The 19067-nt window shown below is 44.3% G+C and overlaps 1 protein-coding gene across 6 annotated transcripts in view; it reads right to left on the bottom strand.

The window, feature by feature from the left end:
• Window positions 1-19067, bottom strand: part of GLIS2 (GLIS family zinc finger 2) — a 306268-nt gene that overhangs the window by 122115 nt on the left and 165086 nt on the right. The window contains exon 1 of one of the 6 annotated variants that reach the window (XM_069646844.1): window positions 8467-8520. The exons of the other annotated variants lie outside the window; for them this stretch is intronic. The gene's annotated coding sequence lies outside the window, so the exon portion shown is untranslated. Of the gene's footprint in view, window positions 1-8466; window positions 8521-19067 lie in introns of those variants that run through there. 6 annotated transcript variants of the gene reach the window in all.

Genomic DNA, 19067 nt, shown 5'->3' with positions numbered 1-19067 from the left:
ATATTTCTGTTTTTTCAGTCAAAAACATTTTCATTTGGATATAAAATACTCCCATTGGAAATTGACTTATATTTTTACCCCCTAAAAAATCATTTGCCTCCCAACTTTAAAATACAGGGAGTAAAATACTCCCACTTCCAGATATTATCTGGAGCACTGGCAGCAACACAGTGACCTAACACCCCAGGACGTGCCTCCACCAGAGAAGAGGTAACAGGACTAATGGGAGACTCAGTAGGGGAAGGGGCAAGGGTGCCAAATGTAAAGAAGGCATTGGAAGTAATCCCCCCATCTCAGTAGTTGTGGCAAGAGTATCGAATGGGAAGAAGACATCAGGAGTGATCTCCCTCGTCTCAGTAGCTGTATCAAAACTACTGAAGGGGAAGAAGACATCGGGACTGATCTCCCTCGTTTCAGAAGTTGTATCAACAGTACAAATGGGAAGAAAGCCCCAGTAGTAATCTCCCTCGTCTCCACAGTTGTGACAAAAGTACCAAGTGTGAAGATTATATCACAAGTGATCTTCCTCGTCTCAGTTCTTCTGTCAAAGAGGCTAAGAAAGAAAAACCTATCGGGAGTAGTCTCCCTCAGCACTCTATCCGCAAGGGAGACACTAAAGCCAAAGAGTACCACAAAAACAGTCTCCTTTATCAGAGTGTTAGAAAGAAACAAGGAGGCTATGCGAACAGTTCCCCTTGTTGTCACCGACAAGAGGAAGGTAAAGAATATCAAGGAATAACTGTCTATTGGAAACAAAAGGAGTGTATAACCTTTAAGCAAGCCCTGAGAGATACCCGGCAAGAATTGCAAAGATCAATAAAAACTGTTGCAGAATGTTATCCAAAGATAACCATGGCTGAACCAGGAGAAGGGAGTCATTCCACTGGTTACTAAGGCAAAAGATTACCAAATAGAAGCCTGAAGGGGGACCAAGTTGACGGTCCTATGTGATAAAATGCAATTTTTAACGTGTTTATGTGCGGGGGGACCCCACCCCACAGCACCCCCCTCCCGTACTTCCCCTTATCATAAAAATGACCCCAAGCCACCCCCCACATATAAGAGTTTAAAAGTGCATTTTTAAACTGCTACTTTTTCTGTTGCTGCATTTTTGCCACGAGAGTGTCACTGGATACGAAGTTGACCAGGAGACGATAGCAGTTGATAAACTGTTGAACCAGGAGAATGTTTTCATTCTCCTGGTATTGTCTACAAGTGATGAACTACTATCAAAGACTAATAGAAATAAGCCCATAGGGCTGATCCCACAAAATCCGGAGAAGCAAGTCATTCTCCTGGACTTATTTATGTTAAGGTCTTTTGTTAATGGTAGGGCTAGAGTAGGCTAGTTTGGACAGAGGACGGACACTTTGAGTTTGACAATCCCCCGGACGACGGGAACCTACAAGTTATTCTTTAGTTAGGTAGGGAAAACCCTTTAGGGACCAAGAAAGACAGGGCTTTTTCATTATTATTTAAATAAAGATCATAATGAAAATGCCATCCCTTTGTCCGACTCCACACTCCAGCACACCATGCTTCTTTATCAAATATTTCTACTCGTGTTTATTATTGAGTCATGTTGCGATGTATTGAAGGAATCACATCAAAAGGATGTGCCCTATTTAAATATGTTGACCCCTGCTTTAGTGCTAGGGGAACCTATGCAGGGGTTGGTACGGACTGCTTATGAGAGGAGATTTTAAATACAGTATGTTATTTTGGCTTACAAATCCCATACATTACTTTCATAACACTGACTATGATGGGATTGGGTAATCTAATCAAAAGATGCATGTTAATGAATTAAACTAGGGATGATTATGCTGATGTAGTATTTTGTACAAGAAATGCATTCAGATGCACAGGAATCTGTTAAACTGTGTAGGGCGTGGATTGGCCAAAGATTTCATTTGCTGTACCCTAGGATTTGAATTGGTAAACCTCTGCCATTTCTACTGTTGACTGCTTTGTCCGTTCTTGAAGGAGATGCTTGGGTGGTCGAGGCATCTTATAAAGGTCACAGGTTGGTGGAATAAGATGCCTCGACCCCCCAAGCATCTTATTCCACCAACCTGTGACCTTTACAAATGTATAAACAGGCCTACAAAAAAATGTTTTTCTCACTTTTTTGGCACAACTTTTTTTGGCACAACTGCACAACTGTGTCTCCTTTAACATTTATGGGAGGGGACTAAAACTTGGAAATATGCAATATATTGAATAGGCGACCAGCTGCACACACAAACAAACATGCACACACCATCCCTAAAGAAAGCTGTGACATTAAACAGATCTACGAATGGAACTCTATTGTGTAGATACATGGACAGTACTTCGCTCAACTGGTACAAATTTAACACATTTTGCTCATTGACACAATTACAATGCACGTTTAGTCCTTTGGCTCACTCCCTCAAGTATGATACACATGATAACAGACTGTGAAATATTACCCATGACAATGGCAGACCATGTCCCCACCCCCCATTACATTTAAAGTGAATATGCCGACAGATAATAGGAAATCGCTTCACTGGTGACTAAACCTGCCAGCGCTTGCATACCCTGTAACTGAAGACATGTCTGTGAAGTTGGAGGTGTTTGGCCTGTTAATCGTATAAATGGGTTTAATACTTTTAAATGCTGGGATACATATAAAGTGTGTGTGTGCAAGGTCATTGCATATTCTTGTGGGCACATAAACTTCGAAGATGGCGCCATGGTGAATTGCGACTAACCTCTGAGATTCAGCGGCCCGAGAACGCACATAAAATGTGACACTGCCCTTTATAGATCTTAAAGAAGTCACTACTGCACTGGGGCAGAAGTATTTTTCTACGCTGGGCCAATCATTTTTCGCTATAGGGACAGACCCCTGAGGGTCACGGCCTTCTCTTTAAAATGTCAACAAGCCAGGATTATTGAATCAATACCGAATGAAGAAAGCGCACTTGTAATAAGGGACCAAGATATTTATCTATCTGTGATAGTTGGAAAATTATACTGAACTGCCCAGCGGATTGACTCATGTCTAATTATTGTTTTACAAGATATTGATCTGCCAGTGACCACGAATGATGGTTTACAATATTTAAACACACAATTAGCTTATACCCAAATACTCAAATGCTCCTTGTTAAGGGTAAGGCTGCAGACCCACACTGCTTTTCTATTGACCTTTTTAAGGCTCTTAAGAACTCCCTAGTACCTAGAATTGCTGGTTTGTTTGCTGGCGCTCGGGAGAGAAGATATATGAGCTAAGCAAAAATTGTAGTTTTCCATAAGAGTGAGAGGAATCCCACATGTTGAAGTTCATATAGACTGATATTGTTAAGCAACATGGAAGCTAAGATCTTGGCCAAGTGTTTAGCTCTATTTTTAGAAAGGCTATTCCCTAAATCAGTTCACCAAGAACAGACTGGGTTTGTGGCAGTTAGGCGGCCTAGTGACAATATGAGAAGGCTGCTGAACATATTAACTAGGCTGGCTGATTCAGAGGACGTAGTGCTATCCCTCGATGCCGAAAAAAGCCTTTGACCAAATTAGGTGTGATTATATGTTTACTGTCCTGGTGAAATTGTCCTTCAGGGATACTTTTTCAAAATCATCAAATTGGGTCCCAACAGTCTAGGCGGCCAGTTGCCATTAATGGTTTAATTTCTCCTTCCTTTTAGCTTCACACGGAGACACAATGGGGAATCCCTTTGTAACTGCTTGTGTACGCTTCCACTATTGAATCCCTGCAGAGTAAGATCAAGGCGAACACACATCTTGAGGGGATAGTTATGGGTGGATATAAACACAGAATCTCACTTTATGCTGACAACGTCTTCCTGTACAACAGCTATTGCTTGACAATCTGCCATAAATCGGTGATCTACCTGGCCGGTAGCAGCATACAAATTGGAAATATTCCAAGTTTAGACAGACATTGAATGGTATCCAGTGAGAAGTTCCCCATTTAAATGAAAATCACGTGCCCTTAAATATTTAGTCGTACACGTCTGTACTGATTATAAATTGTAAATTCATTATCCCCAAGTTGTGTCTAAAATCAAAACCAATTTTTAAGAAATTGAATGTGCTTCCACTTTCACTTCCTTTGACTGGCTGAAACAATGCAATACTATCCAGAAACGTGTCTATCTAACCAGGATGATCCCAACACCTTTGCCCATGAAACTTCTGCCTTTGCCTCTGAGCCGGTGCATCCCATTGTTGCGCTGGTAGGTCGGCACGGGCCGGTTTGGCGCGACCAGTCCGGCGCTCGGATGTTTTGGCCCCGGCATGTTTCGGCACGGCAATGCATTCTTTTTTTATAAATAAAACATTTTTTATTTAATACTGTCTCAAACCCTGGACTGCAGGGCCACGATACCTCAACGCTAACCACTCAGCTATTAAGAAGTTATTACATTCGAGGGCAACACTTACTTATATTAACATAGGTCATGAAGAACAAGTTGGCTTATGATGCTTAACATATGTAACCGGTGCATACAAAAACCCATAAGATCTGTATGGCCTTGCGGTTAACTGTGCAGCCACGCAGCACTACAGCCCACTCATCGAGGCGGCCTTAACTGTATCTTTACTTTATTATGGTATTGAAATTGTAATGTTAAAAGAACTAGAATTGCAGCGAACTGGCCGTGCCGAACAGCTCACGCCAAACTGGCTCCTGCGGTGAAACGTCCATGCATAATAAGAATCTCGACACAGAGGCGTGCATTATCCCGCCCACTCTAATTTTAATATTGTGAGTGGGGGTTTAGATTTGATTAAGAACTGCAGAGGTGAGTATTATCCCACCCATCCTCTTTCTTTCTGTTTATTGCAGTCGCTGCCTAATACGGATGGAAGAGTTCCATTGCAGACAGATTCCTTGGTGGCGGAACTAGAGAAGACCTCTTAGCCCTGCATCATGAACTGGATAGCTTTCATGGTTTGGGGCCTGTTTTTGGTTATCAAGGACGTTCTTTCAGCTTCAGAAAAGAATGTCTGAAAAGGTCTGCACTGTTTTATGCTTTTGGTCTTTCCTGATTGGCCTATTTGATGGCGTGCATGACCCAGATGACCCTTGAATTGGGGGAATTGTTTAACAAAAGTTTATTTTCTTTCCTGCTTGTTGGAGATCAATAAAGTTAATACTTAATACTTGCCTCTGTGTATCCGAATAGAATCTAAACCCTGATTCACGATAGTGCGTGTGATTAGCCGTTATTGTGACATTAGCAGAACTAAATCTAAGTTACCTATGAGGAGCGAACTGGCAAAATGCATGTTTCTCCTCCCTGTAGCCCAACAATATTGAAACCAGTGACACCATAGGCATGCTACCTACGCCAGGCTTGTGTAAAAATTCTTTGCTGTGTGTTTTTTTGTATTTCCCCTCCTAGTCTTGTTCTGCACTGTAAAATGTCTGTATCAGGGCCACTTTGAAGCAGTACAACTGGGAGTTTTCACCTTACAAAATTACCAAAGTAAAATATATCCACTCCCCAAACACCCTATTCCACTGAAAGCCAATGCTAAATTACAATGTCTCCTCGTGTCAGCACAAGTTATCTTGTCTGCGCTTTCCTTGATGTTGGCATACCACCCCTCAATGTAAGTATTAAACTTGTCTTCACATATTTCTATGCCCCCATGTTCACATTTCTCAATACCTACCTCTCGGTTAGTCTCATCTGTGTGCTTTATAAATGTTATTGGCGTAACATTTCGTGGTGTTTATTAGAAATGAAGCCTTACCTGCGCTACAGATGCCACCAACGGGGTGCTTGCGCCCTCGTCTTCTGATGGTGACCTCCTAACCGGGTAGTCCACTGGAGCAGCAGCTCCTCCCTGAGGTGCATTCTGAAGTGCCACATTCAATATGGCTAGAGACGTTCCCATGGTCACCAGCAGTGCACTGTTACCGCATCCACTGACCATGAATGAAAGCTATAGACCAAGGGTGTAATATGAGGGGGCGAGCGGGACAGAGTTGTTGGTCTCCCTAAACTCTGTTGGCACTTCAGATTGTCCCCTCCACCCCATTATTTAGCATAGCTGCCACCTGAACCAGGACTCACAACAAATGTGTCAGAAAACACGCGAGCAACAGGCTGAGGAAAAAGCTCATCACATTACTAAAGTGATGATCCTTTAAGATGCAAAGTGAGACACTCTCCATTCTGCAAAAAGAGACACAGGAATTTGACCTTGTTGGCACATAGCACAGCTACCTGTGTGACTGCACAGGCCCTCGATCTCCTGGGTGCTTGCAGCACCACTCACCTCCAAACCATGACCAGGCTGCTGTGCCTCAAACGTGGCATTAGAGCCATACATATACCTTAACTTTTCTGCACATTTGAAAAGGCAGTTCTTGGTCAGTTGTGTATGGCAGCAGGTCCTCTAATCAAACATTAACTGTAGGGTGATGGGGGGGTTGGGGCTTTTGCTACAGAAAGCCCCCACACATCTTCCACCCTTGAGCTGCATCCTCTCTCAAATCGTTTAAATGGAGTCACAAAATCATCACTTGTCCCATTTTTAAACTATTTTATTTCCATGATGTCATGGACAAAAAAGGGTCTTACTTCCCTTTTTCAGAACTTCATATTTTCTTTGCATTGTGCATAATCAGAAGCTGTGGGTGGTGTTTCGTTAAGCCTTCACATTAAGTTGCAAAATAAACAGGGGAATGATTAGTCTTTCAATACTTAGCATTGTGTTACTTGTATATTTCAATTCCGAATGGGGGAATATAAAAGTATTAAGGATTTATATATTTGGCAGATTGGTTAATTTTATTTTTTGACAAATCAGAGCTACGAAGAAATGTGGTTAGTCAAGGGTCCAAATTAAAGACTGCTCTCAAATCCCAGCTTCTTCACATAAAGTGTGTAATCTCTGGAAAATCATTTCCCCTTGCTGCACCTCACCTGTCAAAATGGTGAGTCGCTAGAAGTGATTCAGTGTATAGTCTACACATTTTGGAAAAAGTCTCTATTACAGTTTAATAGACTATACATGTTGATCCATTTATAAGATTAGCGACCAATCATACGCACTTCAAAATGTTGTTGCTGACACGTTCTTACCAACAGCACATCACTGCTCTCTTGAACATTACCAGCTTATTCCCACTAACTCACCCCCCCTCCCTCTTTCAGAGCCGCCAGGGGACCACTCCGGTGGTGATAATGTCAAAGGATATTTGTACCGCGCACTAAGAGCGCGACAAAATAACATCTGCTTCGAACATTTTTCATTGTAAAGAAAACGTTTGTTTCTTCTTTGTGCTCTACAGGGAATTGCTCATTCCAGTGTCAGCTCCTGATAGATGCTGAACTGCAGCTACTCACACTGGCCCACAACCACCACAACACCACATTGGCCACCAGTGCCGGAACGGCACGATGCCCACCAGTGACAGCCCCTTACACCATCTATCAGTGCCCCAGTACCAGCGCCTCACAAGGTCCAGTCCTGGCGGGGCTGAAGCCCATTACTGTACCTGCATGTTAATCACAGGTGCTCAACAGACTGCGCTACCATATGCCAAAGATCGTTGGTTGTCTAATACAACCATTGCAAAAGACCTTGACCTGAAAACGCACTACTACACTTTAACACAAAGGGGGTAATTCATGGATTATTTGCGCCCAAAAAAACGGGATTTGTGCACCATTCTGCCCGCAAATCCCCATTTGTTAACAGGGATTTGCGGGCAGGATGGCGCACAAATCCCGTTTTTTTCGGCGCAAATAATCCATGAATTAATGTCCTGCACGAAATGCCGCCTCTTCTGCCTTACACACTTATTTCACCCCACCTATCGCTCCTTTTTCACCTGCCTTGCCACTTTCCTTCCGCTTTTGGGTCAGCGAAAATTACTCCTTTGCTAGAGGCCTGCCTTCACACTCCACCCAAGTCCCATTTTCACTTCATGTCACGAAGCGCAACATATTCTAGAACGAACTAATTAATACATTCTGCGCGACTTGGAAAAAGGTCAAATCTCTCGTATTGAATGGTATGTTGTGGAAGGCGCAAGACCCAATTAAGGCCTTCCCCGCCGTCTAAAGCACCGTGCTGTGCTGGGCCTGTCAGCCGCAGCACATCCTCCACCTTGCATTTACAGCTGTGAGCCGACGCCACCAAATTCAACCTGTGCCAGCGTCACCACCGAGAAATGATTTTTTTTCATCTCAGCTGACCCACGGGTGCCCTTCCAGCCGCATCCCCCCTGCGCCGCCCTGCTCTTTTCCTACCCCGCCTCCTCCTCCCACGGCCGCCGCCGTCTACCGCGGGAGCCAAACCCCCTGGCAGAAATGGCGGTCTTTTCCGGCTGCAGCAGGAAGCCATCCCTTCCGCGCACACCGAGGGCGGGTGAGGAAGGCTGCGCCCTTCATTACGACCAAAGAAAGAACCCCCGTTCCCTCTCGCCCACACAACTTAGCACTCACTCACCCCCACCTCCATCTCTCTACTCCCTTCGCAGTAGCACTCCGTACTCCTCCCAGGTCTGTGTTTTTATGATGGCTTTTCTGCAGATTTGCATCGTTTTTTTCCTCTAAAAAAATCTAAAGGCGTATTTAACTGGATGCTGTAATGCACCTTTCGCTGATCAAATAGTGCATGTACATCTTGGGAGACGGGCTGCTCTTTGCTTAATTAGCCTAAATGAAAAATTGAGAATCTTTAATCGTATTTAAAGGCATCCAGTTATTTAAGTTTACAGGTTGAAATGGTAGCGGCGACTAGAACCTGGACATGTTTATAGTTGAGTACTACCCCACCTGGTCAACAGGGACGGTGAAGAACAACCCTTACTGAGGAGGAGGAGGGGCAGGATATCAGAGACACCTCTGCACCCCCTTCTAGAAGTGAAACAATAGAGGCAAGGAAAGGGAGGGCCCCCTTGCAGGCCACCTGTTCCTGGCAAAGAACGATGTATAAAGCCGGCCTGTTCCCCGCGGCTTTGGCTGCGCCACCTCCTCGTGGCCGCCATCCAGGGAAGGCCAGACGCTTAGGAATGCGAGAATGCCTCCAAGCGCTGCGTGGGGGGCGAGGAGTGAAGGGCAGAGGAACGAAGGCGGGGAGGGAGGGCTGGAGGTTAGAAAATCCAGCAACTAAACCAGGGTGAAGTCCTTCAGTCAGCGACAGTCACCTTTCAAACACGTGGCCGGCAGGGGTGGACTGGGAACTACAAGAGGCCCTGGGAATAATTGCTAGGCACCAAAAGAGGCCCTGGAAATAATGTTCAACGTGGCCCCATATGACACATTTTCAGCAAGCCCAATGCTTTTCCTATGAGGAAATTTGGAAATACCACACAAAAGAGGGCCAGGGTGCAGAGGCCCAGGGTGCAGAGGCCCACCAGGAAATCTCCAGAGTTCCCTATAGGCCAGTCCACCCCTGGTGGCCGGTGCATAGTATGTCACTGCATGTATGCTACGCCTTCCATATCTGGTAAGAGAGCCACGTGACTTGGGGTTAAAATGTTGATAATTATCTTTTTTCAAAGTTCAGACTACAAATATCATTATTCACCCAACAGTGGAACGTGGAAAATATTACGTTGGCAAATTACTGTTTGCTTAGTTTTCTGTATAATTAAATCAATAAAATATTAAATACAAATATTTCCGTCGAGGGTTCCAAAATGTTGGTGGATATCCCTCTTGCACTTATCCATCTCACCAGTCTATTCCTTTATCCCAGTGGTATTCAAACTTTTTATATGTTGAGTCCCGCCCACCACCCTTGAGTACAAATATTGTTTCTGGCCCACTTCCACAAGCTATAACACCATATGTTTTATATTAAAAGCAGTCACTGTCATCCCTTTTTAAAGAACCTAATCTACCGTGAACACCCTTCAGGCTTATCCGGGAAAGCCAGTGCCACATTTTGAAGACCACTGCAGTTTAGCCCCTTAGCTCTTCCGACCTACCCTTGCCAAAGCCTGCAGGGTCATTTTCGGATCCCATCCACTCATTTCAGATGCCCACTTCTTCCTCAGAACACCCCTGGCCAATTCATATCCATTCTTTCCCAGAGTCCATAAAACTCACATCAATCTATTCATATATCCCTCCAGGCATTTTTCCACCACACATTTGTGAGTCCTCTAAGCCAGCCTCATCCATTTATTCACTGTGCCTTCTGTCCATTCTCAACCACCCATTCCCAGTCCCCATGGCCCCTCCTCTCTGCCAATTCCTCAGTCCCTCTGCACCTGTCCTGAATCTACTTCTCTACCCATGTCTCAAGCTCTACTCATCTGCCAGGTTCTAATTCCAAACATGCTATACGTGTCTGTCCATTCCCAGGTCCCTGCATGCTACACTCATTCCTTAATTCCTAGGGGTTTCCATGCCACACTCATCCATAGGGCCTTCCAATGTTCCCCTTGACCCATTTATAAGATCTTTTGGGTCTTTTTCCTCCACCCATGTCTCAGCCTGTATAACTCCCTAATTCGCAGAGTTGCAGGCCATCGTTACTCTTCCCAACTCACCTGGGCCTTCAGGCCGCTATTATCTGCCTGTTTCCATGGCCTTCGAGACCCTTTAACTCCACTCGCTGACACATTTCTAAACGCTCTTCTAGTTTACTTTTTCCCAAATAAGCATGAATGTTCGGCCCGGTGTGCTGTCCATACCGGTAATAGCCCTCAAGCCTGAGTTAAGGGCACAAGAGTGATGAGGAGAACCGGGGTGGCCCACGGCACATGGTATTAATGCTAGGGGTGCTATGGCAAGTAACATTTGATGAGAGGGTTCAAGCTAGAAGTGCAAATCGTTTAACCACAAAAAAAGAAAACCAAGATAGGTGCCACGAAAACAGAAAAAAAGCCTGGTCAGATAAAAAAAGGCAATTTTCTCTTCCCAAGGTAATCCACAAAGAGCAGGAAGAGGTGCAGATGGGGAGCAAGAAATGCTAATATTTTATGGGCCATTCCCATCCTGTGGGATGTATTGACCCACTCTGCTATACTATGCAGCCTCACTCTGCTATCTATGGTTCGAGAAACAGTAAAATGGCGGCAAAACCCTTGTGTGCGCCAAAACCGTGTTTTTCAACACACAAAAAGATGACTGCACAACCTGCCACCCATGGTGCATGTGTGGTGGAACATAGCACACGATGCAGAAAAAGTGCCAGTGGGCTCCATGACAAGTAAACATAGAGTGCAGAAGGAGCAGCAGCGCTTTGCAAGTGAAACCCCAAAATTTGCTTGTAAATGACACTTACTTTGCTGATGAAACTTCAAAATGCCTGTACATAACACTTTCCAACACTCAAAATCTTGCTTGGAGCTAAAATTAATTTAATCTAATGAAGCACTGTGAATTTACAAGGTCTTGAAGTGTTAAGAGCAAAACATTTTCTCAGCAAAACTGGACTGCCTTTGAATGATAATTCCTGTCAAAAATCTGTGTGCAGCCACACTGGGCTACCTGTGAGTGACAGCCTCTGTTAAATGGGCTCTCCTGATTAAACTTTAAAGTTGTCTAAAACTACAGATCTGCCGGATTAGCAAATATAAAAGGACTGTTGCTGAAAGGAACCCGGATCTCAGTTGTTTTGATCCCACAGGTTTAAATCTAAGAATGTAATTTATCTATGTCATCTGATGCAACCAGTTTGTTTTATGCTGCATTTCCAGTCAATAAATTAAGAATTAACTTAGGCTGGCTGGGCCTGCAAGAGGTTGAAAAACAGGTTTCCACCCCAGGGGAGGGCATGGCTCTCAGCAGATATTCACTGACACATGATAATTGTGGGGTAGGCCATACTTTTGTCTGCTACCAAGGACTGAACAATGGCAGATTCTCCAGGCCAGGGAATGGACGTGTGAAGAGCTAATAAACGAGGCTTGCAGAAGGAAATCCCAAAGGTGGGGGCTGCTCCTTGAAGGAAATCCCAAAGGTGGGGGCTGCTCCTTGCCTCCAGAGACAGACAAAAGGCTGACAATGTTCTGACAAGAATATGTAATGCACATTTTGTTAGAGACTTATAACTCGCTATCAGAAGTGGTGAAAAATATAAAAAGGGCAGATTTGTTGATCACATTTTTGGCCCTACATTTCAAAACGTGATGGAACTGTGTAGCATATTCTGATCAGGAATGGCAATATATGTGGTTTTATGGGAACTGTATGTATGCTAGAATTGTTAAACTTTGCACACACATTCCTATGGTAAACACGCATATTTGTGGAAATTTCGAGAAAGTTTGGAAAATGTTTTCATGGCGAAATGGACAAAATGCTGCAAAAAGGAGAAACAAGGTCTCAGAGCTGTGGGATTGAGATGAACAGATACTCCATAAAATATGTAATCCTTGTATGTGATTTTCATAGCGGTTACAAATGTATAAATATGTATTTAGGACAAAATTCGATTTTGATACTAGTGGCTAAGGGAGGTTTCTAAGGATTGTAAACACCAAACCATAAACGTGACATCATCTGGCTTTGATCCAATCACTCGGATGCAAGGCGGAAATGAAGCTCTGATCCAATCCCAGTTCACAGGGGCAAGTTTAGTTAAGCCGGCCCATACACCCATTTTTGTGATGTCATTTGAAAGGATAAATAGAGACATCTGACAACACATAGGGACTCTCTCTTCTGATTCCAGCGAAGCACTCTGATCCAGCATTCAACATCCAGCCTTCAACATCCTTCTAGATCCAGATGCCAATGACCAGTCCAAGCAGTAGCTGAACCATTTTCAGCTAGGCCTCAACTAATCCTTACAACCCAGTGGAGCGCTGTGGTGTGGGGAAGCATCCTGAAACTATCTGGCTTGCTACCATAAATGCTTGCCAGATGAACTTGCCATCCCGCTGATCTGAACTATCCAGAAACAAGAAGGGCAGATACCGTGCAGTTCCGGTGACCGGCCTAGCTGATCCTAGCTGATGTGCTGTCCTTCCCTGATAGACCCGATCCATTGACCAGAATCTTGAGGGGCCAAAAATCTTAAATCCCAGTGGCTTGTGAGTGTTAACAGGACGCTAGAGAACTATTGTATACCTTGCCTTATCTTGTCCTACCCTAAATCTCTGAAGTATCCTTACTTTCATAACCAGTAACTGTGTCAAAATCTTTACTGCTATCTTATTCTGTCTATTTGCTAAAGTGTCATTTTCATAGTCATTTTTGTTTGTGTAACTCTCATCCGAAAATCCCACTTCGAGTGTTTGGACTGGTTCCGCTGGGGAAGGCGCTGGGGATCTGTTACTGAAGTCATGAATCAGTCTCAGAGCTTACTTCGACCCAACCTGGTTGTCTAGCCTGCATGCTCTAGTCTTCAGTAAAAGCATAACCCATATTTTCTGGTTTTAAACTGAAGTTCTTGTCCGAATTCGTCTCTTTACTTTCGAAAAACACCTCCCACTAAAACCCCTATAACTCCCTCAGTTTTAAAGATAGAAACGAAATTTCAACTCCCGCTGATACCTAACATCCTTAGCTACCCGTTTTTATCAAAAAGGGCATAGTAAAAGTTTTCTGCGAATTTACATTTTGCAAAAGTTTTACACGTGTGAATTGCCTTTAAATTATTTCCCACTTTGCCTTTGAGATTCCAATTGTTTTCTTTTGGTTAAATCATTGCTTTTTATTGTTTGCATCTGTTCAAAGCAGCTCCCGTAGAAATTTATAATAATTTAAGCATTTTTGAACACGTTTGGTGTTTTTGCTCAGCCAGTTTCAAAGCCAATCTGACAGTTGAAAAGTCAAATCCGTTTTTCTATTTTGTTTAAGGGGGGAAGGTGGGAGTGATATTCTGTGTGGTCTGTATTATTCCGGAGTACCTGCTCTCTCCTCACATCTATTTAAATTGTCTATTGGTGGGTTGAGGGCTGTTGCAGGTGGAACTTCTAACCACAGTGCTATCTGTTCCAAACCAACCCAAAAGTATTCTGTTCTTTGCTGCAAATTTGTGTTCATTACCTGATTCCCAGTGCATTACAGATATTACTCATTGTTCCTGTCACCCCGTTGGTGATTGTTGTTACCTATTAAAAATATATTGTGATCTTAAATTCTAAATAAATAAACAAATATTTACCATTACAAACTAGCCTGATCCCTGGTTCAGTGTGACCGGGGGGAGAAAGGGGGAGTATTGTGAGAAGGGTGTGATATGAGTGATATATCATTCAGAATATTGAACTTATAGACAAAAATAAATAAGCGTTTCATTTGTGCACTACATACTAGGTGAGACTTGGGTGTGTGCCTGAAATCCCTTACAATCCACTTGGAGGATCTTTGGAGGGTAGCCAATGTGTTGTACTTAGAAGAATGGTGAACGCTAGCCTATGCGTCGCACACAACAGATTCACGGTGAAGGCTAGCCTATGCGTCACACAAAACAGATTCATGAGAATAGCATATACACTACACCTACATGAAATGTGAAGAAAGACAATATTGCACTTCGAGGATTTTGAGGGTGGCCAATGTGTTGCACCTAGGTGAATTGTGAGGATATGATATGATATTTATAACGCGCCTATACACAAGTGTTTCAAGGCACGACGAGGCAAGGGAGGGGGAGCAGAGGGGAGATAGACAACGATCCTACTAGGCCAGGTGCCATTCAGATCGTGCAAGTGCACGGGAAGGGAGAACGTGCGGAGGGCCGGGGGAAGGGACAGTGCAGTACATGGGATAATAGAATAAATAAACAATAAGTAAAAGTACGGCCAGCAGGTGGCAAGGGTAAGTGCAGACATCAAGTGTCAAGTGCTGGTAGTCGGACTGTAGGGGTACAGAAAACAGTCCCCAAGTGCAGGGGTTGCCAGGTAGGCAGTGCAGGTGGGAGGTACCTGGGACCGAGATCAGAGGGTGGCCAGGTAACCAGTACAGTTTCAGATTCAGCCAGGAGGTCAGCAGGGGAGAGGAGGAGAAAAAGCAGAAGCAAAGAGAAATGTTTTGAGGTGCTTCCAGAACCAGAGATGATTCGCCTGAAGTTTCAGGGAGGATGTTCTAAAGGGAGGCCCCAGCCGAAGAAAGAGATCTACCACCAACTCGTTGCTTGGAGAAGCGACTGACTGAGGGAGGTGGAGGCGGATGAGTGAAGAGCCTGAGAAGGAAGATATTTAGGAAGAGAGAGTTGAATGTATTGAGGCCCCAGAAGGCCTTGTGGACAATGCAGAGGGGTTTGAACATAATCCTTGCAGCCACTGGGAGCCAGTGCAGAGATTTCAGTCATGGAGAGATACGATCCCTGGGCTTGAGGCCAAGGACAAGTCTTGCAGTCCTGTTCTGGATGAGTTTCAAAGGGCGGAGAGTAGAAGCAAGCAGATTTAGAAAGAGGCTGTTGCAATAGTCCAGCCTAGTGAGAACCAGAGCTCTGGAGACAGTGAGCTTCTGGGGGAAGGAGAGGAAAGGGAGAATACCTCTGACGAGGTGCAGCTGGTAGTGTGACTTCTTAGAGACGTCAGAGATGTGAGGAGAGAAGGAGAGTGTGGAGTTGAAGATGACCCCAAGATTTTTAGCCTCATAGGTGGGAGCAGGAAGAGGGCCAAGAGAGGCCGGCCAGAGAGTGACAGGAAAGGAGGGAGCGGGTGTGCCGATGAGGAGAATCTCGGTCTTACTGGCATTTAGGCAGAGATCATTGGTGGCACACCACTCCTGGATAGCAGACAGACAGTCAGCGATGAGAGATGGAGAAAAGGTGTCATCCGCATAGCACTGGAAGTTGGGGCAGAGCGCGGCAATGCAGCGGGCAATAAGTGCCAGCTATTGGTTGAACAACCAGGGAGAGAGGTTAGACCCCTGGGGAACACCACAGGTAGATATAGCGATAGAGGAGAGGAAGGACCCAAGTTGAACGTGGGAGGGTCAGTCAGAAAGGAAAGAAGTCAGCCACGCCAGGGCCTGACCAGTGATCCCCAGGTTATCACAGAGACGGGTGAGCAGGATGGCATGGTTGACCATGTCAAAGGCAGAGGAGAGATCAAGTAAGTTGAGGACACAGGGGGTGTTGGAATCAAAGTTGGGTAGCCAATGTATAGCACTTGGAAGAGCTGTGAAATTAGCCTATGTATTGCACCCAAGAGCACTCGCAAGGATAGCCAAGGTATTGCAATTAGAACTGTGAAGATTAGCCAATGTATTGCACTTAGAAGAATTATGACGGTGAGCCTTGGTATAACAACTCAGAAGTATTGTGAAGGCAACCAGGGTATTGCACTTTTTAAACACTGAGAGTAGCCAATGTATTAAACACTCCTGCTCCTCTCCCGCGTACCTCCAAAGTACCACACATGCCCCACAGGCCAAATGAAACGCAAAACATACATTCAACATAACAAACATTCACAAACAATTCCCGTGACGCTCGGCCTCAGCCCTCTGGATACAACAGGCCAGTGCACATAATCAAACTCACTAAGAAAACGGTCTCGCACAGGACACCACTTCCTCCTGTTTCCTCAAGCATCAACAGAAGAGCATAACTTCTATCCCTCTTCCCTCACTAACCCACCTGCCCTTTTTCTTACAGACTTGTGAGTGTGCCTGGAGAGTATGCTAATGGTAACGGTGCACGGTGTAAGACAACTTAACCTAACATTTCATTCTCAGACACTCTTACATTCAACCACCTCCCCAGGTTCTTTTGAATCATTCTCATCTTCTCTCAGTCTTTTTCATTTACCAATTTTCTACTGAAAATGGGTACATTAAGTCTGTCTGAGGGACTATAGTTGACAGTCAGTTTTAGGTAAAGCCAGAGGTAAGGCACAGAGATTCAAAATATGTTATATCCCAAAAAACGTTCACCTTCCAATCCATGACATCACTTCCTTTGTACCTCCTCTTCCTTGCCAATTTCCAAACGCAAGTTGTGTATCTGTAGTTTTGGAATGATTCATTTAGATGTATTTCCTTGCTTCTAGTTTTCAGGCGTGTAGTGTGCAGTGTAGCACAACTTAGCGCAGATTGTCGGTTGGCAGTGGGAGTTGTAGGCGGGTGCTCGGCAAGGGGTTTCATTGTTGTTGCTGGTTCTCCTTAGCATTTCTGCTCCACTGTGTCTCTAGCGCAGTCAGTGCAGGTGCTGGGACAACAGTATGGTTTACGTCCGGCGCCAGAGCAGTCTCGTCTGCGCATGGGCATCTCCTCACGAGCGGGGCGCTTGCCGGGAACATTTAGGACAGCATGGGCACCATCTACTGGCACTGAACACAATTTGCATGTGCACCACAGTGCTTTTACTTTGTTTAGCCACAGCGTTTGCGCTAAGTGCACACTTCGATTCCAGTACCTCTGCATTGTTGTGCTGTCATTTAACACAATTTGTGACTTTTACTGCACAACAGCAATTCACACTGGGGTACTGGTTACCTTATACTGTGCCCAAGTTAATGAATTGGGACAATTTCTGCTGTATAGCAGTCTGTACCAATGTGCTGGAAGAATGACATATCTGCTATCCAGCCTTCCAGACAGGGACAGTCAGCGCAGAGGCTGCCTTTGGGTGTATACACGTAACCAAACATTGAAGGTGCTTCCAAATTTGCATAGTTGCTTGAAGTCCTTCAGTTTATGCAGGACAAACAGCACTGCTGGGAAGCCAGCTGGTTTCACAAACCAGCTGGGAGCATGTACAAGACCCAGCTCACTAGTAGGAGCAAATGATCAGCGGAATCCATGCAGATCTAGCAAGTTTGCTAAGGAAACAGTATTCCAGCTTGTTAGAGTTTTTCCTCCTACCACTCCCAGCACATGGGCTTTCTGCACAAATAGAAGGAACTGCTTCCAAAGAATAGATCTGCCTTTTAGAAGCTCAATGTAGATTTCAGTGCTAAGGGGACTGTACCCTGCCTCAGACCCTCATGCCCAGGGAAAATACTACTGGAGGTCACTGTGACAAAATGACTTCGGCCCCACAGGAGTCCAAGGATAAGTATTGGCTAAACCGCCTACTATCCATTACATCTCTACAAAACAAGAGTCGTCCCAATCAAAGGTGAAACAGGCACAGTCAGTAGAGCCGCCAGGACACCAGCAAATGTAAGTACTGTTTCCGGCACTCTGTCCTTTTGGCCTCTCATTCATGGTGTGGTGTTTCACCCAGCTAAGATGAGTACAAAATGATGCCTTAAACCACCATCACTTAATTTGCAGAAAATAACTGGATAAGTTGTTTTTAACCCCTCCGCATCGGTTTTATCCCTTTACCCCCTTAACCCCTGTGTGTGTGTGTGTATATATATATATATATTTATTTATTTTTTAAATATATTTTTTCAGTAAAAAAGGCCTCGAGTAAAAAGTTTTCAGTAACATCACTGGATACGAATTAAATTCATTATCCATAATTCCTTGAGTATTCCTTAATTTATTAGATCAATCCAAATGTTTAAACCTTTTTGTTTTTAAAGGTTGACCAACACGTGTTTCACACTCCAATTTCGTTGTTTGTAAAAGTTTATACATTTAAACTTGAAGACATCACTCATGATGGCATTTTGTGACACCATCACAGGAATTCTAGACCATGTGCTGTCACCAAACAACACTATTTGGGTTTGCATGCATATGCTTGAGTGTTACCTACAACCTCAGTATTACACCAAGCTGGTGATGTTGGTGACAGCTGTTCCTGGGAGCGTGATGCCAACATGATTATTTACCTGGATAACATGATTTTCTTATCTCCAGATACTCAGTCATTTTAAGTTCATGTGACAATGGTATGACATGATTTGGGTATTTTGTCGACTATGACAAATTTGTGCTTATTCCAGCCCAGTTTATGGAATGTCTGGAGTTCATGGAGGATACAGTAGCTACTTCCCTGGAATTGTAAGGCTACAAAGTGAGGATGGTTAAGAGGAAACTGTGTGAAGGAATTGCAATCAGCAGCTTTCTCTCAGGGATAGTTAGCTTCCGTTCATCTTTGAATTCAAGCCATCTTTCCAGGTCCTTTGCACAACAGCAATCTACAGAGGCTAAAGATTTGCCATTATCACCGATGTCTTGGATTACAAGCAAGTGGTCCTTCTGACTACAGAGACTTTTACAGAGCTCAACTGGTGC

This window comes from Ambystoma mexicanum, chromosome 2q, assembly GCF_040938575.1.
Source record: "Ambystoma mexicanum isolate Mex_15411 chromosome 2q, UKY_AmexF1_1, whole genome shotgun sequence".
Classification (NCBI taxonomy): domain Eukaryota; kingdom Metazoa; phylum Chordata; class Amphibia; order Caudata; family Ambystomatidae; genus Ambystoma; species Ambystoma mexicanum.
The sequence above is the reverse complement of the archived record's forward strand: the minus strand, read 5'-3'. Positions and strand labels throughout refer to the sequence as shown.